Raw genomic sequence first — 24,706 nt, forward strand, 5'->3', positions numbered from 1 at the left:
ATTTTTACGAATTCTTCACTGAGGAATTTGTGGGTGAGGAAATTCCTTAGCGAAGAACTACTTGCAGCGGAATAAGTACTCAAAAGTATGCATAGCAGAACACAAGCATAGTCATCATGATGAAATGAAGACAAGCACAGAGTACAAAAAGCGTAAACACAGGATAACACAGGATGAAGACAAACAGACTGAAGAAATTGAACTGAGAAAATTGAGAAAGTCTTTAGTCGAAGTCTTCAAACAAGATATGAACAAGCATACAACACAGTAATGAAGAAATGAAAGAGTTGAGGAAATAGAACCAGTTAGCTTGGTGAAGACAATGATTTGGTAGGCCAGTTCCAACTGATGTCTCAGTTGTATGTCTGGTTGGAGCGGCTAGGTATTTAAACCTGAGGACACACAGTCCTCACCGTATTCTCCTTGAACTAAGGTCACACAGACCTCGTCCAATCACTCGTGGTAAGTCTTTAGGTGACTTCCAAACCTTCACAAACTCGGTCACTCGGCAATCCACAATTTCCTCTTGGATGCTCTAGACCTGGACGCCTAACTGTCTGGAAGAAGCACAGTCTTCAAAGGTAACAAGCGTCGGATCCACGCAGGATCAATCTCTTCAGTGATGCTCAATGACTTTGGGTTTGTAGGTGTTTGGGTTTGGGTTTTTCCTCACTTGATGATTTTCGCTCAAAGTCCTCGGAGGATGGGATGCTCTCAAATGACAAGTGTCAGTTTCTCTCGGAGTAGCCAACCAGCTAGTGGTTGTAGTGGGCGGCTATTTATAGCCTAGGGAGCAGCCCGACATGATAAGACATAAATGCCCTTCAATGATATGACCGTTAGGTGGATAAGATATTTTGGGACAGCTGGCGCATAGCAGAGCAACGGTCGGAAATTTGAGGCTCATATTCCTCAGGGCTATCATGTTCCTCACTGTGTAGGCAATCCGCACTGGCGAATTCCTAACTCCTCAGCCAGAACAAATTCCTCAGAGACCAGAAGAACGTCGTCTCTGTCACTGAAGAATATGACTGAACTGTATGAGATTTCCAATGGCTTCACTCGAAGGGATTGGTAGGTGTAGGATTTTGAGTTGAGCATCACATGGAAATTTTTCCTTAGTATTTCCTCGACCCCCTTTAACAGTACAGTGTTTCCTATGACTCAAGAAGGAGAAAATGAAACTACGAAAACAAAAGTCTTCATGCTTCATGTTCCTCAAATGAATACCAAGTCGCCAAGGTCACACCAATTTCTTCACTTTCAAAGTCTTCAGAAAGTCTTCAGAAATACCAAAGTCTTCAGTCGAAGAACTTCATTTTTAGGAGTCGACTTTCTCTGTAAATATCAAACTCCTCATAGACTTATAGACCTGTGTACACTCATAAACACATTAGTCCCTTAACGTATAAGTCTTCAATACACCAAAATCACTAAGGGGCACTAGATGCACTTACAAAAACGTAGGATGAAAACGTGCATCAACCCCTATGCATAGATTACCCCATTGTCACCTCGGGAATCCGCGAGTTGAGTGCCAAAACATACATCAAGTGAATCAATAGAACATCCCATTGTCACCACAAATATCCCATCGCAAGACATACATCAAGTGTTCTCAAATCCAATACTCATCTAACATAACGAAACCTCAAAGAGCAAGACTCAATTCATCACAAGAAGGTAGAGGGGGAGAAACACCATATGATTCAACTATAGTAACAAAGCTCGCGGCACATCAAGATCGTGCCAAATCAAGAACATGAGAGAGAGAGAGAGATCAAACGCATATCTACTGGTACATACCCTCAGCCGTGAGGGTGAACTACTCCCTCCTCGTCATGGAGACCGCCGGGATGATGAAGATCGCCACCGCTGAGATTTCCCCCTCCGACAGGGTGCCAGAACGGGCTCCCGATTGGTTTTTGTGTCCACAGAGGCTTGCGGCGGCGGAACTCCCGATCTAGGTTTCTTTCTGTGGTATTCTCTATTTATAGGAGTTTCTGGCGTCGGGGACAAGTTAGGGGGTCCACGAGGCGGCGACAAGGCAGGTGGGTGCGCCCTAGGGGGGCGCAACCTCCACCCTTGTGGATGCCTCGTGGCTCCTCTGGTCCATCTTCTATACTTCGTGGGCTTCCTATGGTCCATAAAAATCATCGTAAAGTTTCAGCTCGTTTGGACTCCGTTTGATATTCCTTTTCTGTAAAACTCAAAAACAAGGAAAAAACCAAAAAACTGGCACTGGGCTCTAGGTTAATAGGTTAGTCCCAAAAATGAGATAAAATAGCATAATAATGCATATTAAACATCCAAAACAAATAATATAATAGCATGGAACAATAAAAAATTATAGATACATTGGAGACGTATCAAGGATCCCCAAGCTTAATTCCTGCTCGTCCTCGAGTAGGTAAATGATAAAAATAGAATTTTTTATGTGGAATGCTACCTAACATATTTATCCATGTAATTTTCTCAATTGTGGCATGAATATTCAGATCCATAAGATTCAAAGCAAAAGTTTAATATTGACATAAAAACAATAATACTTCAAGCATACTAATAAAGCAATCATGTCTTCTCAAAATAACATGACCAAAGATAGTTATCCCTACAAAATCATATAGTCTGGCTATGCTCCATCTGAAGGAAATATGCCCTAGAGGCAATACTAAAGTATTATATATTTCCTTATATCATGATAAATGTTTATTATTCATGATAGAATTGTATTAACCGGAAACATAATACATGTGTGAATACATAGACAAACAGAGTGTCACTAGTATGCCTCTACTTGACTAGCTCGTTAATCAAAGATGGTTATGTTTCCTAGCCATAGACATGAGTTGTCATTTGATTAACGGGATCACCTCATTAGGAGAATGACGTGATTGACTTGACCCATTCCGTTAGCTTAGCACCCGATCGTTTAGTATGTTGCTATTGCTTTCTTCATGACTTATACATGTTCCTATGACTATGAGATTATGCAACTCCCGTTTACCGGAGGAACACTTTGTGTGCTACCAAACGTCACAACATAACTTGGTGATTATAAAGGTGCTCTACAGGTGTCTCCAAAGGTACTTGTTGGGTTGGCGTATTTCGAGATTAGGATTTGTCACTCCGATTGTCGGAGAGGTATCTCTGGGCCCACTCGGTAATGCACATCACTATAAGCCTTGCAAGCATTGACTAATGAGTTAGTTACGGGATGATGTATTACGGAACGAGTAAAGAGACTTGCCGGTAACGAGATTGAACTAGGTATCAAGATACCGACGATCGAATCTCGGGCAAGTAACATACCGATGACAAAGGGAACAACGTATGTTGTTATGCGGTCTGACCGATAAAGATCTTCGTAGAATATGTGGAAGCCAATATGGGCATCCAGGTCCCGCTATTGGTTATTGACCGGAGAGGTGTCTCGGTCATGTCTACATAGTTCTAGAACCCGAAGGGTCCGCACGCTTAAAGTTATGATGACAGTTATATTATGAGTTTATATGTTTTGATGTACCGAAGGTTATTTGGAGTCCCGGATGTGATCACAGACATGACGAGGAGTCTCGAAATGGTCGAGACATAAAGATTGATATATTGGACAACTATATTCGGACAACGGAAGTGTTCCGGAGAAGTTTCGGATTAAACCGGAGTGCCGGAGGGTTACCGGAACCCCCCGGGGAAGTATTGGGCCTTAGTGGGCCTTGAGGGGAGAGAGAGGGCAGCAGCCAGGAGGTGGTGCGCCCCCTCCCAGGAGGAGTCCTAGTTGGACTAGGAGAGGGGGGCGCAGCCCCCTTTCCCTCTCCCTCTCCCTCTCTTTCCTTCCCCCCCTCTTTTCCTAGTAGGACTAGGAAGGGGAGTCCTACTCCTACTAGGAGGAGGACTCCCCCTCTCTTTGGCGCGCCTAGGGCAGCCGGCCTCCCCCTTTCTCCTTTATATACGGGGGCAGGGGGCACCTCTATACACACTTGATATACGATATTTTAGCCGTGTGCGGTGCCCCCCTCCACCATATTACACCTCGATAATACCGTTGAGGAGCTTAGGCGAAGCCCTGCGTCAGTGGAAAATCATCATCGTCACCACGCCGTCGTGCTGACGAAACTCTCCCTCAACACTCGGCTGGATCGGAGTTCGAGGGACGTCATCGAGCTGAACGTGTGTAGAACTCGGAGGTGCCGTACGTTCGGTACTTGATCGGTCGGATCGTGAAGACGTACGACTACATCAACCGCGTTGTGATAACGCTTCCGCTGTCGGTCTACGAGGGTATGTGGACAACACTCTCCCCTCTCGTTGCTATGCATCACCATGATCTTGCATGTGCGTAGGAAATTTTTTGAAATTACTACGTTTCCCAACAGTGGCATCCGAGCCTGGTTTTATGCGATGATGCTATGCACGAGTAGAACACAAGTGAGTTGTGGGCGATATAAGTCATACTGCTTACCAGCATGTCATAATTTGGTTCAGCGATATTGTGAGATGAAGCGGCCCGGACCGACATTACGCGTACGCTTACGCGAGACTGGTTTCACCGTTCGGAGCACTCGTTGCTTAAAGGTGACTGGCGGGTGTTTGTCTCTCTCACTTTAGTTGAACCGAGTGTGGCTACGCCCGGTCCTTGCGAAGGTTAAAACAGCACCAACTTGACAAACTATCGTTGTGGTTTTGATGCGTAGGTAAGAACGGTTCTTGCTAAGCCCGTAGCAGCCACGTAAAACTTGCAACAACAAAGTAGAGGACGTCTAACTTGTTTTTGCAGGGCATGTTGTGATGTGATATGGTCAAGACATGATGTGATATAATTTGTTGTATGAGATGATCATGTTTTGTAACCGAGTTATCGGCAACTGGCAGGAGCCATATGGTTGTCGCTTTATTGTATGAGATGCAATCACCATGTAATAGTTTTACTTTATCACTAAGCGGTAGCGATAGTCGTAAAAGCAATTAGTTGGCGAGACAACAACGATACTACGATGGAGATCAAGGTGTCGCGCCGGTGACGATGGTGATCATGACGGTGCTTCGGAGATGGAGATCACAACCACGGTGCTTCGGAGATGGAGATCACAAGCACAAGATGATGATGGCCATATCATATCACTTATATTGATTGCATGTGATGTTAATCCTTTATGCATCCTATCTTGCTTTGATTGACGGTAGCATTATAAGATGATCTCTCACTAAAATTTCAAGATAAAAGTGTTCTCCCTGAGTATGCACCGTTGCGAAAGTTCTTCTTGCTGAGACACCATGTGTTAATCGGGTGTGATAGGCTCTACGTTCAAATACAACGGGTGCAAAACAGTTGCACACGCGGAATACTCAGGTTAAACTTGACGAGCCTAGCATATACAGATATGGCCTCGGAACACAGATATGATCAACATAGTGATGTTCACCATTGAAACTACTCCATCTCACGTGTTAATCGGACATGGTTTAGTTGCTTTGGATCACGTAATCACTTAGATGATTAGAGGGATGTCTATCTAAGTGGGAGTTCTTAAGTAATATGATTAATTGAACTTAAATTTATCATGAACTTAGTACCTGATAGTATCTTTCTTGTCTATGTTAATTGTAGATAAATGGCCCGTGCTGTTGTTCCGTTGAATTTTAATGCCTTCCTTGAGAAAGCTAAGTTGAAAGATGATGGTAGCAATTACACGGACTAGGTCCGTAACTTGAGGATTATCCTCATTGCTGCACAGAAGAATTACGTCCTAGAAGCACCGCTAGGTGCCAGGCCTCCTGCAAGAGCGACGCCAGAAGTTATGAACGTCTGGCAGAGCAAAGTTGATGACTACTCAATAGTTCAGTGTGCCATGCTTTACGGCTTAGAACCGGGTCTTCAACGACGTTTTGAACGTCATGGAGCATATGAGATGTTCCAGGAGTTGAAGTTAATATTTCAAGCAAATGCCCGGATTGAGAGATATGAAGTCTCCAATAAGTTCTATAGCTGCAAGATGGAAGAGAATAGTTCTGTCAGTGAGCATATACTCGGAATGTCTGGGTATAATAATCACTTGATTCAACTGGGAGTTCAACTTCCGGATGATTGCGTCATTGACAGAATTCTTCAATCACTGCCACCAAGCTACAAGAGCTTCGTGATGAACTATAACATGCAAGGGATGGATAAGACAATTCCCGAGCTCTTCGCAATGCTAATGGCAGGGGAGGTAGAAATCAAAAAGGAGCATCAAGTGTTGATGGTCAGTAAAACCACTAGTTTCAAGAAAAAGGGCAAAGGGAAGAAGAAAGGGAACTTCAAGAAGAACAACAAGCAAGTTGTTGTTCAGGAGAAGAAATCCAAGTCTGGACCTAAGCCTGAAACTGAGTGCTTCTACTGTAAGCAGACTGGTCACTGGAAGCGGAACTGCCCCAAGTATTTGGCGGATAAGAAGGATGGCAAGGTTAACAAAGGTATATGTGATATACATGTTATTGATGTGTACCTTACTAATACTCGCAGTAGCACCTGGGTATTTGATACTGGTTCTGTTGCTAATATTTGCAACTCGAAACAGGGGCTACGGATTAAGCGAAGATTGGCTAAGGACGAGGTGACGATGCGCGTGGGAAATGGTTCCAAAGTCGATGTGATCGCCGTCGGCACGCTACCTCTACATCTACCTTCGGGATTATTTTTAGACCTAAATAATTGTTATTTGGTGCCAGCGTTCAGCATGAACATTATATCTGGATCTTGTTTAATGCGAGACGGTTATTCATTTAAATCAGAGAATAATGGTTGTTCTATTTATATGAATAATATCTTGTATGGTCATGCACCCTTGAAGAGTGGTCTATTTTTAATGAATCTCGATAGTAGTGATACACATATTCATAATGTCGAAGCCAAAAGATGCAGAGTTAATAATGACAGTGCAACTTATTTGTGGCACTGCCGTTTGGGTCATATCGGTGTAAAGCGCATGAAGAAACTCCATACTGATGGAATTTTGGAATCACTTGATTTTGAATCACTTGGTACTTGCGAACCGTGCCTCATGGGCAAGATGACCAAAACACCGTTCTCCGGAACTATGGAGAGAGCAACAGATTTGTTGGAAATCATACATACAGATGTATGTGGTCCGATGAATATTGAGGCTCGTGGCGGATATCGTTATTTTCTCACCTTCACAGATGATTTGAGCAGATATGGGTATATCTACTTAATGAAACATAAGTCTCAAACATTTGAAAAGTTCAAAGAATTTCAGAGTGAAGTTGAAAATCATCGTAACAAGAAAATAAAATTCCTACGATCTGATCGTGGAGGAGAATATTTGAGTTACGAGTTTGGCCTACATTTGAAACAATGCGGAATAGTTTCGCAACTCACGCCACCCGGAACACCACAGCGTAATGGTGTGTCCGAACGTCGTAATCGTACTTTATTAGATATGGTACGATCTATGATGTCTCTTACTGATTTACCGCTATCATTTTGGGGTTATGCTTTAGAGACGGCTGCATTCGCTCTAAATAGGACAACATCGAAATCCATTGAGACGACGCCTTATGAACTATGGTTTGGCAATAAACCAAAGTTGTCGTATCTTAAAGTTTGGGGTTGCGATGCTTATGTGAAGAAACTTCAACCTGATAAGCTCGAACCTAAATCGGAGGAATGTGTCTTCATAGGATACCCAAAAGAGACTGCTGGGTATACCTTCTATCACAGATCCGAAGGCAAGATATTCGTTGCTAGGAATGGATCCTTTCTAGAGAAGGAGTTTCTCTCGAAAGATGTGAGTGGGAGGAAAGTAGAACTTGATGAGGTAACTGTACCTGCTCCCTTATTGGAAAGTAGATCATCGCAGAAATCAGTTTCTGCGATACCTACACCAAGTAGTGAGGAAGTTAATGATAATGATCATGAAACTTCAGATCAAGTTATTGCTGAACCTCGTAGGTCAACTAGATCAAGATCCGCACCAGAGTGGTACGGTAATCCTGTTCTAGAGGTCATGTTACTAGACCATGACGAACCTACGAACTATGAAGAAGCGATGGTGAGCCCAGATTCCGCAAAATGGCTTGAAGCCATGAAATCCGAGATGGGATCCATGTATGAGAACAAAGTATGGACTTTGGTTGACTTGCCCGATGGTCGGCAAGCCATTCAAAACAAATGGATCTTCAAGAAGAAGACTGACGCTGATGGTAATGTTACTGTCTATAAAGCTCGACTTGTTGCGAAAGGTTTTCGACAAGTTCAAGGGATTGACTACGATGAGACTTTCTCACCCGTAGTGATGCTTAAGTCTGTCCGAATCATGTTAGCAATTGCCGCATTTTATGATTATGAAATTTGGCAAATGGATGTCAAAACTGCATTCCTGAATGGATTTCTGGAAGAAGAGTTGTATATGATGCAACCGGAAGGTTTTGTCGATCCAAAGGGAGCTAACAAAGTGTGCAAGCTCCAGCGATCCATTTATGGACTAGTGCAAGCCTCTCGGAGTTGGAATAAACGCTTTGATAGTGTGATCAAAGCATTTGGTTTTATACAGACATTTGGAGAAGCCTGTATTTACAAGAAAGTGAGTGGGAGCTCGATAGCATTTCTAATATTATATGTGGATGACATATTACTGATTGGAAATGATATAGAATTTCTGGATAGCATAAAGGGATACTTGAATAAAAGTTTTTCAATGAAAGACCTCGGTGAAGCTGCATATATATTAGGCATTAAGATCTATAGAGATAGATCAAGACGCTTAATTGGACTTTCACAAAGCACATACCTTGATAAAGTTTTGAAGAAGTTCAAAATGGATCAAGCAAAGAAAGGGTTCTTGCCTGTACTACAAGGTGTGAGATTGAGTAAGACTCAATGCCCGACCACTGCAGAAGATAGAGAGAAGATGAAAGATGTTCCCTATGCTTCAGCCATAGGCTCTATCATGTATGCAATGCTGTGTACCAGACCTGATGTGTCCCTTGCTATAAGTTTAGCAGGGAGGTACCAAAGTAATCCAGGAGTGGATCACTGGACAGCGGTCAAGAACATCCTGAAATACCTGAAAAGGACTAAGGATATGTTTCTCGTTTATGGAGGTGACAAGAGCTCATCGTAAGGGGTTACGTTGATGCAAGCTTTGACACTGATCCGGACGATTCGAAATCGCAAACCGGATACGTATTTACATTGAACGGTGGAGCTGTCAGTTGGTGCAATTCTAAGCAAAGTTTCGTGGCGGGATCTACGTGTGAAGCGGAATACATAGCTGCTTCGGAAGCAGCAAATGAAGGAGTCTGGATGAAGGATTTCATATCCGATCTAGGTGTCATACCTAGTACATCGGGACCAATGAAAATCTTTTGTGACAATACTGGTGCAATTGCCTTAGCAATGGAATCTAGATTTCACAAGAGAACCAAGCACATCAGAAGACGCTTCAATTCCATCCGAGATTTAGTCCAGGTGGGAGAAATAGAAATTTGCAAGATACATACGGATCTGAATGTTGCAGACCCGTTGACTAAGCCTCTTCCAGGAGCAAAACATGATCAACACCAAGACTCCATGGGTGTAAGAATCATTACTATGTAATCTAGATTATTGACTCTAGTGCAAGTGGGAGACTGAAGGAAATATGCCCTAGAGGCAATAATAAAGTATTATATATTTCCTTATATCATGATAAATGTTTATTATTCATGCTAGAATTGTATTAACCGGAAACATAATACATGTGTGAATACATAGACAAACAGAGTGTCACTAGTATGCCTCTACTTGACTAGCTCGTTAATCAAAGATGGTTATGTTTCCTAGCCATAGACATGAGTTGTCATTTGATTAACGGGATCACCTCATTAGGAGAATGACGTGATTGACTTGACCCATTCCGTTAGCTTAGCACCCGATCATTTAGTATGTTGCTATTGCTTTCTTCATGACTTATACATGTTCCTATGACTATGAGATTATGCAACTCCCGTTTACCGGAGGAACACTTTGTGTGCTACCAAACGTCACAACGTAACTGGGTGATTATAAAGGTGCTCTACAGGTGTCTCCCAAGGTACTTGTTGGGTTGGCGTATTTCGAGATTAGGATTTGTCACTCCGATTGTCGGAGAGGCATCTCTGGGCCCACTCGGTAATGCACATCACTATAAGCCTTGCAAGCATTGTGACTAATGAGTTAGTTACGGGATGATGTATTACAGAACGAGTAAAGAGACTTGCCGGTAACGAGATTGAACTAGGTATCGAGATACCGACGATCGAATCTCGGGCAAGTAACATACCGATGACAAAGGGAACAACGTATGTTGTTATGCGGTCTGACCGATAAAGATCTTCGTAGAATATGTGGGAGCCAATATGGGCATCTAGGTCCCGCTATTGGTTATTGACCGGAGAGGTGTCTCGGTCATGTCTACATAGTTCTAGAACCCGAAGGGTCCGCACGCTTAAAGTTACGATGACAGTTATATTATGAGTTTATATGTTTTGATGTACCGAAGGTTGTTCGGAGTCCCGGATGTGATCACGGACATGACGAGGAGTCTCGAAATGGTCGAGACATAAAGATTGATATATTGGACGACTATATTCGGACACCGGAAGTGTTCCGGAGAAGTTTCAGATTAAACCAGAGTGCCGGAGGGTTACCGGAACCCCCCGGGGAAGTATTGGGCCTTAGTGGGCCTTGAGGGGAGAGAGAGGGCAGCAGCCAGGAGGTGGTGCGCCCCCTCCCAGGAGGAGTCCTAGTTGGACTAGGAGAGGGGGGCGCAGCCCCCTTTCCCTCTCCCTCTCCCTCTCTTTCCTTCCCCCCCTCTTTTCCTAGTAGGACTAGGAAAGGGGAGTCCTACTCCTACTAGGAGGAGGACTCCCCCCGTCTCTTTGGCGCGCCTAGGGCAGCCGGCCTCCCCCTTGCTCCTTTATATACGGGGGCAGGGGGGCACCTCTATACACACTTGATATACGATATTTTAGCCGTGTGCGGTGCCCCCCTCCACCATATTACACCTCGATAATACCGTTGCGGAGCTTAGGCGAAGCCCTGCGTCGGTGGAACATCATCATCGTCACCACGCCGTCGTGCTGACGAAACTCTCCCTCAACACTCGGCTGGATCGGAGTTCGAGGGACGTCATCGAGCTGAACGTGTGTAGAACTCGGAGGTGCCATACGTTCGGTACTTGATTGGTCGGATCGTGAAGACGTACGACTACATCAACCGCGTTGTGATAACGCTTCCGCTGTCGGTCTATGAGGGTACGTGGACAACACTCTCCCCTCTCGTTGCTATGCATCACCATGATCTTGCGTGTGCGTAGGATTTTTTTTGAAATTACTACGTTTCCCAACACCATCTTCATCACACAAAGTATTAAATCATGCACAACCCCGATGACAAGCCAAGCAATTGTTTCATACTTTTGTTGTTCTCAAACTTTTTCAACTTTCACACAATACATGAGCATGGGCCATGGACATAGCACTATAGGTGGAATAGAATATGGTGGTTGTGGAGAAGACAAGAAGAAGGAGATAGTCTCACATCAACTAGGCGTATCAACGGGCTATGGAGATGCCCATCAATAGATATCAATGTGAGTGAGTAGGGATTGCCATGCAACGGATGCCCTAGAGCTATAAGTTTATGAAAGCTCAAAAAGAAACTAAGTGGGTGTGCATCCAACTCGCTTGCTCACGAAGACCTAGGGCAATTTGAGGAAGCCCATCATTGGAATATACAAGCCAAGTTCTATAATGAAAATTCCCTCTAGTATACGAAAGTGGCAACATAGGAGACTCTCTATCATGAAGATCATGGTGCTAGTTTGAAGCACAAGTGTGGTAAAAGGATAGTAGCATTGCCCTTCTCTCTTTTTCTCTCATTTTTTTGTTTGGGCTTCTTTGGCCTCTTTTTTTCTTTTCTTTTTTTACGTCCGGAGTCTCATCCCGACTTGTGGGGGAATCATAGTCTTCATCATCCTTCCTCACATGGGACAGTGCTCCAATAATGATGATCATCACACTTTTACTTTCTTTACAACTGAACAATTACAACTCGATACTTAGAACAAAATATGACTCTATATGAATGCCTCCGGCGGTGTACCGGGATGTGCTATAACTCAAGAGTGACATGTATGAAAGATATGAATGGTGGTTTGCCACAAATACGATGTCAACTACATGATCATGCAAAGCAATATGACAATGATGAAGCGTGTCATAATAAACGGAACGGTGGAAGGTGCATGGCAATATATCTCGGAATGGCTATGGAAATGCCATGATAGGTTGGTATGGTGGCTATTTTGAGGAAGGTATATGGTACCGGCGAAAGTTGCGCGGTACTAGAGAGGGCTAGCAATGGTGGAAGGGTGAGAGTGCGTATAATCCATGGACTCAACATTAGTCATAAAGAACTCACATACTTATTGCAAAAATCTATTAGCTATTGAAACCAAGTATTAGACGCATGCTCCTAGGTAGGTAGATTGGTAGGAAAACGCCATCTCTCGTCCCCGACCACCACTCATAAGGAAGACAATCAATAAATAAATCATGCTCCGACTTCATCACATAACGGTTCACCATACGTGCATGCTACGGGAATCACAAACTTTAACACAAGTATTTCTACCAATCCACAATTACTCACTAGCATGACTCTAATATCACCATATTTATATCTCAAAACAATCATAAGGAATCAAACTTCACATAGTATTCAATGCACTTTATATGAAAGTTTTTATTATATCCCTCTAGGATGCCCATCATATTAGGACTAAATTCATAACCTAAGAAAATTACCATGCTTTTTAAAAACTCTCAAAATAATATAAGTGAAGCATGAGAGTTCAACAATTTCTATAAAATAAAACCACCGACGTGCTCTAAAAAGATATAAGTGAAGCACTAGAGCAAATGACAAACTACTCCAAAAGATATAAGTGAAGATCAATGAGTAGTTGAATAATTATGTGACTATGTGAAGGCTCTCTAACATTTAAGAATTTCGGATCTTGGGATATTATTCAAATAGGAAGTAAATCCCAATAAAATAAAATGACGCTCCAAGCAAAACACATATCTTGTGGTGAATAAAAATATAGCTCCAAGTAAGGTTACCGATGAATGAAGATGAAAGAGGGGATGCCATCCGAGGCATCCACAAGCTTAGATGCTTGGTTGTCCTTGAATATTACCTTGGGGTGCCTTGGTCATCCCCAAGCTTAGGCTCTTGCCACTCCTTATTCCGTAATCCATCGAAACTCCACCCAAAACTACTTCACAACAGAAAACTCGTAAGCTTCGTTAGTATAATAAAGCAAATCACCACTTAGGTACTGTTGTGAACTCATTCTATATTTATATTGGTGTTATATCTACTGTATTCCAACTTCTCCATGGTTCATACCCTCCGATACTACTCATAGATTCATCAAAAAAAGCAAACCACACAATGAAAACAGAATCTGTCAAAAACATAACGGTCTGTAGTAATCTGGAACTTTCCATACTTCTGTAACTTAAGTCATGATGACAAGTTTCATGGTTATCATTATTCTTTATAGCATACATGTCGTCACAATAATCATCATAGATAGCAACTTTGTTCTCATAATCAATTGAAACCTCCTCCAAAATAGTGGATTCATCACTAAATAAAGTCATGACCTCTCCAAATTCACTTTCAAAATTATAACAATAAGATTCAACACCCTCCAATATAGTGGGATCATTATTTCCTATAGTTGACACTCTTCCAAACCCACTTTCATCAACATATTCATCATAAATAGGAGGCATGGTATCATAATAACTTTTCTCACCAAAACATGGGGGACAAAAAATATCATCTTCATCAAACATAGCATCCCCAATCTTATGGATTTGCATATCATTAACATCATGGATATTCAAAGAATTCAATCTAACAACATTGTAATCATGCTCATCATTCGAATATTTAGTGCCAAACATTTTATTGACTTCTTCTTCTAGCACTTCAGCACAATTTTCCTTTCCATCATTTTCACGAAAGACATTAAAATATGAAACATATGAGGCAACCTCAATTCCATTTTTTCGTAGTTTTCCTTTATAGACTAAACTAGTGATAAAACAAGAAACTAAAAGATTCAATAGCAAGATCTAAAGATATACCTTCAAGCACTCACCGACAGAAAAGAGCTTGATGTCTAATACGCAACCTTTCTTCTTGTAGACTCTTGTTGGGCCTCCAAGCGCAGAGTTTTGTAGGACAGTAGCCAATTCCCTCAAGTGGGTGACCAAAGGTTTATCAATCTGTGGGAGGCGTAGGATGAAGATGGTCTCTCTCAAACAACCCTGCAACCAAATAAAAAAGAGTCTCTTGTGTCCCCAACACACCCAATACAATGCTAAATTGTATAGGTGCACTAGTTCGGCGACGAGATGGTGATACAAGTGTAATATGGATAGTAGATATAGGTTTTTGTAATATGAAAATATAAAAAAAAGGTAACTAGTAACAAAAGTGAGCAAAAACTATATTGCAATGCTTGGAAACAAGGCCTAGGGTTCATACTTTCACTAGTGCAAGTTCTCTCAACAATGATAACATAATTAGATCATATGGCAATCCCTCAACGTGTGACAAAATTTACTCCAAAGTTTCTATTGGAGAACATAGGAAGAAAACGTGCATCAACCCCTATGCATGGATTACCCCAATGTCACCTCGAGAATCCGCGAGTTGAGTGCCAAAACATACATCAAGTGAATCAATAGAACATCCCATCGTCACCACAGATATCCCATTGCAAGACATACATCAAGTGTTCTCAAATTAATTACTCAATCCAACATAGCAAAACCTCAAAGAGAAAGACTCAATTCATCACAAGAAGGTAGAGGGGGAGAAACACCATAAGATTCAACTATAGTAGCAAAGCTCGCGGTACATCAAGATCGTGCTAAATCAAGAACACAAGAGATAGATCAAATGCATAGCTACTGGTACATACCCTCAGCCCCGAGGGTGAACTACTCCCTCCTCGTCATGGAGACCGCCGTGCTGATGAAGATAACCACCGGTGATGGTTTCCCCCTCCGACAGGGTGCCGGAACGGGCTCCTGATTGGTTTTTCGTGGCTACAGAGGTTTGCGGTGGCGGAACTCCCGATCTAGGTTTATTTCTGGGGTTTTGTCTATTTATAGGAGTTTTTCGCGTCTGGGACAAGTCAGGGGGGTCCACGAGGCAGCGGCATGGCAGAGGGCGTGCCCTAGGGGGCACCCTCTACCCTTGTGGATTCCTCATGGCTCCTCTGGTCCATCTCTGATACTCCGTGGGCTTCTTCGGTTCCATAAAAAATCGTCATAAAGTTTCAGCTTGTTGGGACTCCGTTTGATATTCCTTTTTTGTAAAACTCAACAATAAGGAAAAAAATAGACACTAGCACTGGGCTCTAGGTTAATAGGTTAGTCCCAAAGATAATATAAAGTTGCATAATAATGCTTATAAAACATCCAAAACAAATAATATAATAGCATGGAACAATCAAAAATTATAGATACGTTGGAGACGTACCAGAGATATCAACTCCCCCAAGCTTAACCCATCGCTTGTCCTCAAGAAATTCAGTTGACAAACTGAAAGTGAAAAAGAAAACCTTTTGCAAACTCTCTTTGATCTAGTTGTTGCAAATATGTATAGCCAGCATTCAGGTTTTCACCAAAGATTATGAACTAACCATATTCACAATAACATTTAGGACTCATATTTACTCATATCAATGGCATAATCAACTAGCAAGCAATAATAATAATTCTAGGATGAAAACACTTTTTCAAACAATCATGATATAATATGACAAAATGGTATCTCGCTAGCCCTTTCTAAGACCGCAAAACATAAATGCAGAGCAGACCTGAAGATTAAGGACTGACTAGACATTGTAATTCATGGTAAAAGAGATCCAGTCATAGTCATACTCAACATCAATTAATAACAATGCATACAAATGACAGTGGTGCTCTCTAACTAGTGATTTTTATAAGAGGATGAAAGCACAAGTGCTCCCTGGGTGATTTTGGTAATTAATGTCAACATATCTCTTGTTGGACTAATATTTTCATCTGGTACATTTCAGATGAGTTCAATAGTGGAGTGGCAGGACAATAGGATGTGGAAACCTTTCTAGATGCAAGGCATGTACAAAAGGGTGGATGCCGGGTAGTGCCCGGTAGCCTCGCGCCTTACGGGTAGTGATACGTCTCCAACGTATCTATAATTTATGAAGTATTCATGCTATTATATTATCTGTTTTGGATGTTTATGGGCTTTACTAAACACTTTTATATTATTTTTGGGACTAACCTATTAACCGGAGGCCCAGCCCAAATTGCGTTTTCTTGCCTATTTTAGTGCTTCGAAGAAAAGGAATATCAAACGGAGTCCAAACGGAATGAAACCTTCGGGAGAGTTATTTTTGGAACGGAAGCAATCCAGGAGACTTGGAGTAGACGTCAGGGAAGCTTCGAGGAAGCCACGAAGCAGGGAGGTGTGCCCTACCCTCTGGGCGCGCCCCCCACCCTCGTGGCTCCCCTGACCGACTTCTTTCGCCTATATATGTCCATATACCCTAAAAACATTGGGGAACACAATAGATCGGGAGTTCCGCCGCCGCAAGCCTCTGTAGCCACCAAAAACCAATCGGGACCCTGTTCCGGTACCCTGCCGGAGGGGGGAACCCTCACCGGTGGCCATCTTCATCATCCCGGCGATCTCCATGACGAGGAGGGAGTAGTTCAACCTCGGGGCTGAGGGTATGTACCAGTAGCTATGTGTTTGATCTCTCTCTCTCTCTCTCTCTCTCTCTCTCTCTCTCTCTCGTGTTCTTGAGGTGGTACGATCTTGATGTATCGCGAGCTTTGCTATTATAGTTGGATCTTATGATGTTTCTCCCCCTCTACTCTCTTGTAATGGATTGAGTTTTCCCTTTGAAGTTATCTTATCGGATTGAGTCTTTAAGGATTTGTGAACACTTGATGTATGTCTTGCATGTGCTTATCTGTGGTGACATTGGGATATTCACGTGATCCACTTGATGTATGTTTTGGTGATCAACTTGCGGGTTCCGCTCGTGAACTTATGCATAGGGGTTGGCACACATTTTCGTCTTGACTCTTCGGTAGAAACTTTGGGGCACTCTTTGAAGTTCTTTGTATTGGTTGAATAGATGAATCTGAGATTGTTTGATGCATATCGTATAATCATACCCACGGATACTTGAGGTGACATTGGAGTATCTAGGTGACATTAGGGTTTTGGTTGATATGTGTCTTAAGGTGTTATTCTAGTATGAACTCTATGATAGATCGATCCAAAAGAATAACTTTGAGGTGGTTTCATACCCTAAAATAATCTCTTCGTTTGTTCTCCGCTATTAGTGACTTTGGAGTGACTCTTTGTTGCATGTCAAGGGATAGTTATATGATCCAAATATGTTATTATTGTTGAGAGAACTTGCACTAGTGAAAGCATGAACCCTAGGCCTTGTTTCCTAGCATTGCAATACCGTTTACACTCACTTTTACCATTAGTTACCTTGTTATTTTTATAATTTCAGATTACAAAAACCATATCTACCATCCATATTGCACTTGCATCACCATCTCTTCGCCGAACTAGTGCACCTATACAATTTACCATTGTATTGGGTGTGTTGGGACACAAGAGACTCTTTGTTATTTGGTTGCAGGGTTGTTTGAGAGAGACCATCTTCATCCTACGCCTCCCACAGATTGATAAACCCTAGGTCATCCACTTGAGGGAAATTTGTTACTGTCCTACAAACCTCTACACTTGGAGGCCCAACAACGTCTACAAGAAGAAGGTTGCGTAGTAGACATCAAGCAGTTTATGGCGCCATTGCTGGGGAGGTGAGTGCTTGAAGGTATATCTTTAGATCTTGCAATCGAATATTTTAGTTTCTTGTTTCATCACTAATTTAGTCCATAAAAGAAAACTACAAAAAATGGAATTGAGGGTACCTCATATGCTTCATCTTTTTAATATCTTTCATGAAAATAAGGATTCCGATAATTGTGCTCAATTGCTAGAAGAAGAATGCATTAGAATGTTTGGCACTAAGTCTCTGAATGATGAGCATGATTGCAATGTTGTTAGTATGAACTCTTTGAATATCCATAGTACTAATGATGATAGCACTAGTCATGATGAAAATATCTCTTATAAGCATGTCAATTTTTGTGGAGTGCATAGAGCTTGCAAGTACACACCAAATAGGGAAGATAGATTTTGCAAGAGGCATAAGTATTTGGAAACTAAATGGTTGCAAGAAAGGCTAGATGATTGTGCTGAAAATTTAAACTTTCTTAGCCGTACTTGTGAACTTTGCAATGAACGTGGTCATTTAAGTCTCCAATGCAAATTGTTTCATGATCAAATCGTGTCCAAGAATTGTGATGACTTAATTTCCCTTGCATATCATAATGAACTTAGTTTGCTTTGGGGTTATGAAGAAATGAAACGTATAACTAAGGATCTTCCAGAATTTGTCCTTGATAAAGTTCTTGATTTTGACCTAGAAGAAATTTTTATGTATTGTGCGGTGAATTGCATTGAAAATCCTTATATTGCCAATTACATAAAGACAAGAAAACAAATAGAAGAGGAAGAGAATACTAACGAAAGGGAAGAGGCTTCCCAATATCCTCCTATTATTTCTTATGATGAATCAGGTAATGAGGAGGAGCCTTCTATTCAACCAATCTCATTGATAAGGAGCTCAAAAAAGAGGGTTAAACCCACACATGATGTGAAGAAGAAAAAAAAGACAGATAAGCAAAGGTGAAAAGGTATCCCTCCCAAATGATGTTGCTCCTATTACTCATTGTGATGATGATAATTGCTATACTATTGGTGCTATCCATACTATTAATGATGAGAGTGATTATGCTTATGATATGAAAAGGCCCAAGCTTGGGGATGCTATGTTTGATGAGAATGACATGTTTGAGAATATATTTGCTGCAATTAATGTTTGTCCCAAGCTTAGGGATGCTATGTTTTATGAAGATGATATGTTTAGCCTCCCATGTTTTGATGAGCAAATTTATTATGATGATAGCATGCCTCCTATTTATGATGGTTATATTGATGAAAGTGGATTTGGAGAGGTCATGACTTTATTTAGTAATGATTCCACTATCTTGGAAGAGGTTTCAATCGATTATGATGTGAACAAGGTTGCTACTTATGATGATTATTGTGATGACACTAATGCTATAAAAAGTAGTGATGATTATATTTATAAAACTTGTCATGATTATGATTAACCTTTTTCTGAACATTACTCTTTTAATGTGGAAACAATTTATAGTATTCGAGTTTCTTATGATACTCCCACTATTCTGAATGAGAAGAATTTTGCTTATGTGGAGAGTAATAAAACTTCTATGCTTGTAGATCATGAAAAGAATGCTTTAGGTTCTGGTTATATTGTTGAATTCATTCATGATGCTACTGAAAATTATTATGAGGGAGGAATTTATGCTTGTAGGAATTGCAATAATACAAAGTTTCCTCTCTATGTGCTTAAAGTTTTGAAGTTATGCTTGTTTTGCCTTCCTATGCTAGTTGATTATTGTTCCCATAAGTTGTTTGCTGACAAAATCCCTATGCATAGAAAGTGGGTTAGACTTCAATGTGCTACTCATATTCTTCATGATGCTCTCTTTATGTTTCAATTCTTATCTTTTATGTGAGCATCATTGAAATCATCATGCCTAGCTAGGGGCGTTAAACGTTAGCGCTTGTTGGGAGGCAACCCAATTTTATTTTAGTTATTTGCCTTTTGCTCATGATTAGTAATAAATAATCTATCTAGCCTCTGGTTAGATGTGGTTTTATGTTTTAATTAGTGTTTGTGCCAAGTAGAACCTTTGGGAGGACTTGGGTGAAGTCTTTATGATCATGCTGTAAAAAACACAAACTTTAGCACTCACGAGATTAGATGTCATTTTTTACTGGAGAGTGATTTTAAGTTGATTATTTTTTAAGATGATTAATAGACAAATTCCCCAGGTCCACCAATTTATTTCGGAATTTTTGGAGTTCCATAAGTATACGTCTGATACAGATTACTACAGACTGTTTAGTTTTTGACAGATTCTGTTTTCTATGTGTTGTTTGCTTATTTTGATGAATCTATGAGTAGTATCGGAGGGTATGAACCATGGAGAAGTTGGAATACAGTAGATATTACACCAATATGAATTTAGAATGAGTTCACAACAGTACCAAAAGTGGTGATTTATTTTCTTATACTAACGGAGCTTACGAGTTTTCTGTTGAGTTTTGTGTTGTGAAGTTTTCAAGTTTTGGGTAAAGGATTCGATGGACTATGGAATAAGGAGTGGCAAGAGCCTAAGCTTGGGGATGCCCAAGGCACCCCAAGGCAATATTCAAGGACAACCAAGAGCCTAAGCTTGGGGATGCCCCGGAAGGCATCTCCTCTTTCGTCTTCGTTCATCGGTAACTTTACTTGGAGCTATATTTTTATTCACCACATGATATGTGTTTTGCTTGAAGCATCAATTTATTTTGTTAGGATTTGCTTGCTGTTATTTAGAACAATGTTTTGCAACTTTTATTTCAATAAAAGTGGCATTGATAGCCTTTACTATGCCTATTTTACAAGTCTACATGTTGCTGTTTGAAAACAGAAAGTTTACCACTGTTGCAAAAATTCCCTAGAAAGTAAGAATGTGATAAAATGTTGAAACCTTTTGCATAATAAGATCTGATAAATTTACTACAGTGGAAATTTTCTTTAATCATTTTTGGAGCTAGGGAAGTATGGATCTTGCTGCATTCTTCACAGACTGTCCTGTTTAGGCAGATTGCTGTTATGTTTGCATTGTTTGCATATGTTTGCTTGTTTAATGATTCTATTTGATGATATGACTATTAAATATGCGGAGGAATTTACTATGCAATGTTGATTAATAATCTTAGTGATTTGCTACAGAAGAGTATGATAAGATTTTTGCATTGGTTTATACTAACTTATCTCACGAGTCCTTGTTGAGTTTTGTGTGGATGAAGCTTTTGAGATTTAGGGAGACCGTGATATGAGAGGAATTAAGGAGACACAAAAGCTCAAGCTTGGGGATGTCCAAGGCATCCCAAGATAAATATTTCAAGAAGTCTCAAGCGTCTAAGCTTGGGGATGGCCCGGTTGGCATCCCACCTTTCTTCTTCGACAACTATCCGTTAGTATCGGTTGATCCTAAGTTTTTGCTTCTTCACGTGATGTTTGATATTCTTAGAATGTCATTTTATTTTGTTTTGCTTGTTGTTTGAATAAAATATCAATATCTGAAATTCTTAAATGAGAGAGAGTCTTCACATAGCGACATAATTATTTAACTACTCATTGATCTTCACTTATATCTTTTTGGAGTAGTTTGTCATTTACTAGTGTGCTTTACTTATATCCTATGAGTAAATAGTTGAATGAGCGAATATCATAAATCCAAAATTTTATATGTTTCATATGCTTATCCCATGGGGAGTAATGACTTCACATATAAGAAAAGTAGAGGTGGTAAATTTATTGAAGGTTAGCAAACATTGTATTGGTCACTTGAACAATTCATGAAAGAATATTGAGGGAAGAGAGATTTCACATATAAATATACTATCTTGGACATCTTTTATGATTGTGAGCACTCATTAAAATATGACATGCTAAAAGGTTTATGTTGGACAAGGAAGACAACGTAATGGGTTATGTTTTCTTATATCCGAAATAAAGTATATTGTCATGGATCATTCAACATGCTGAGCTTGCCTTTCCCCCTCATGCTAGCCAAATTCTTTGCACCAAGTAGAGATACTACTTTTGCTTCCAAACATCCCTTAAACCAGTATTGCCATGAGAGTCCACCATACCTACCTATGGATTGAGTAAGATCCTTCAAGTAAGTTGTCATCGGTGCATGTAATAAAAATTGCTCTCTAAATATGTATGATCTATTAGTGTGGAGAAAATAAGCTTTATACGATCTTGTGATGTGGAAGTAATAAAAGCGATGGACTGCATAATAAAGGTCCCTATCACAAGTGGCAATATAAAGTGACGTTCTTTCGCATTAAGATTTTGTGCATCCAACTATAAAAGCGCATGACAACCTCTGCTTCCCTCTGCGAAGGGCCTATCTTTTATTCTTGTCTTATACCTTATGCAAGAGTCATGGTGATCTTCACCTTTCCTTTTTACATTTTATCCTTTGGCAAGCACATTGTGTTGGAAAGATCCTGATATATATATATATATATCCAATTGGATGTAAGGCATCATGAACTATTATTGTTGACATTACCCTTGAGGTAAAAGGTTGGGAGGCGAATCTATAAGCCCCTATCTTTCTCTGTGTCTGATTTAAACTTTGAACCCATAAATATCGCGTGAGTGTTAGCAATTGTGAAAGACTAAATGATAGTTGAGTATGTGAAGTTTTCTGAATCAAAGCTCTGACATAGACTCTTCCTGAAAATAAGATGAATTGTAATTGTTAGATGACTAATAACACGGGTTGTTAGTTTTCAAGAAAGTTTATGATCTATACTTTAACATGTGAATAGTTTGTTACTTGATTATGAATTTTTTTATCAGATGAGCTACTGTTATGACATATGATGATGCTAGAAAAGGTGATTGAAATTATCATTGATCAAACTTGTGCACCTGCTAGCATTCACACTTCATAAATTATTTCTTTTATCATTTACCTACTCGAGGACGAGCAGGAATTAAGCTTGGGGATGCTGATATGTCTCCAATGTATCTATAATTTATGAAGTATTCCTGCTATTATATTATCTGTTTTGGATGTTTATGGGCTTTACTAAACACTTTTATATTATTTTTGGGACTAACCTATTAACCGAAGGCCCAGCCCAAATTGTTGTTTTCTTGCCTATTTCAGTGCTTCGAAGAAAAGGAATATCAAATGGAGTCCGAACGGAATGAAACCTTCGGGAGAGTTATTTTTGGAAAGGAAGCAATGCAGGAGACTTGGAGTAGATGTCAGGGAAGCTTCGAGGAAGCCACGAGGAAGGGAGGTGTGCCCTACCCCCCTGGGCGCGCCCCCACCCTCATGGGCCCCTCGTGGCTCCCCTGACCGACTTCTTTCGCCTATATATGTCCATATACCCTAAAAACATTGGGGAACACAATAGATCGGGAGTTTCGCCGCCGCAAGCCTCTGTAGCCACCAAAAACCAATCGGGACCCTATTCCGGCACCCTGCCGGAGGGGGGAACCCTCACCGGTGGCCATCTTCATCATCCCGGCGATCTCCATGACGAGGAGGGAGTAGTTCACCCTCGGGGCTGAGGGTATGTACCAGTAGCTATGTGTTTGATCTCTCTCTCTCTCTCGTGTTCTTGAGGTGGTACGATCTTGATGTATCGCAACCTTTACTATTATAGTTCGATCTTATGATGTTTCTCCCCCTCTACTCTCTTGTAATGGATTGAGTTTATGTAATCTTATCAGATTGAGTCTTTAAGGATTTGAGAACACTTGATGTATGTCTTGCATGTGCTTATCTGTGGTGACATTGGGATATTCATGTGATCCACTTGATGTATGTTTTGGTGATCAACTTGCGGGTTCCGCTCGTGAACTTTTGCATAGGGGCTGGCACACGTTTTCGTCTTGACTCTCCGGTAGAAACTTTGGGGCACTCTTTGAAGTTCTATGTAACATCCCAAATTTCCAATTTGGAATGTTATGCATTAGATCATCATTGCATACCATATTTTATTGCATTTTGGCTTGATCCTAGAAATTCTACGCAACTCAAGGACCCACGGAGAGAGTTGGGGATTTCGTTATTTTCATATTTGAGTTTTCTCAAATTTTGAAAAGAGGATCGTTTGATTTTAATTATTTTTCTCTTCGAATATTTCTTTTATAAAACGAAAAGAGGGGGGATAAAATGACTTCCCCAAAATAAAGAAATATTGGAGATTTAATATTAAAATCAAATAAGAATTTTATTCGGAGTTTTATTGCTATTTTATTTGAATTAGGAAAAATATGCGTTTTTCAAAATTGCATTAGAGGCCCAAATAAATGTTCACTTTGTCCGCTATATTTCTAGAGGATGGGGAAAATTTATTTCAGGATTTTTGGAGTCCTTATATTATTTCTTTTCTTTGTTTTTTCTGCGTAGAATTATTTAAAAAAAGTCCATCGCCTTACAAGGCCGTGTCCGACTAGGACACTGCACCCGGCCGACCCTTATAAGCCGAGGCCCCGCCAGCCCACTGTCAGGACCGGATTTTTGGGATATCAATTTCCCACAAAATGGCCCTTGCGCTCACCAGCCCCAGGATTACTGTTAGCTGATGAGGCACCAACTTGATATAGAAATTCCAAGCAAAATACATAATATGAAGTACAAGACCATTGTGGCCTATGAGTACAACAAATGGTTTCTAGTGGCTGATGGCGGAAGCGGTTTGTTGTTCATCTGCGTCTATGGGACTCCATTTCCCACAGGAATAGCTGACCAGGATAACTCCTATCTTCGCGAGGCTGCTACCACCTTTGCATGGGTTCCGGGGCTGTCGTCGCAACGCTCCTCTCCACGCAAGAAATCTGGC

The sequence above is a fragment of the Aegilops tauschii genome, chromosome 3 (genome assembly GCF_002575655.3).
Source record: "Aegilops tauschii subsp. strangulata cultivar AL8/78 chromosome 3, Aet v6.0, whole genome shotgun sequence".
NCBI classification, from domain to species: domain Eukaryota; kingdom Viridiplantae; phylum Streptophyta; class Magnoliopsida; order Poales; family Poaceae; genus Aegilops; species Aegilops tauschii.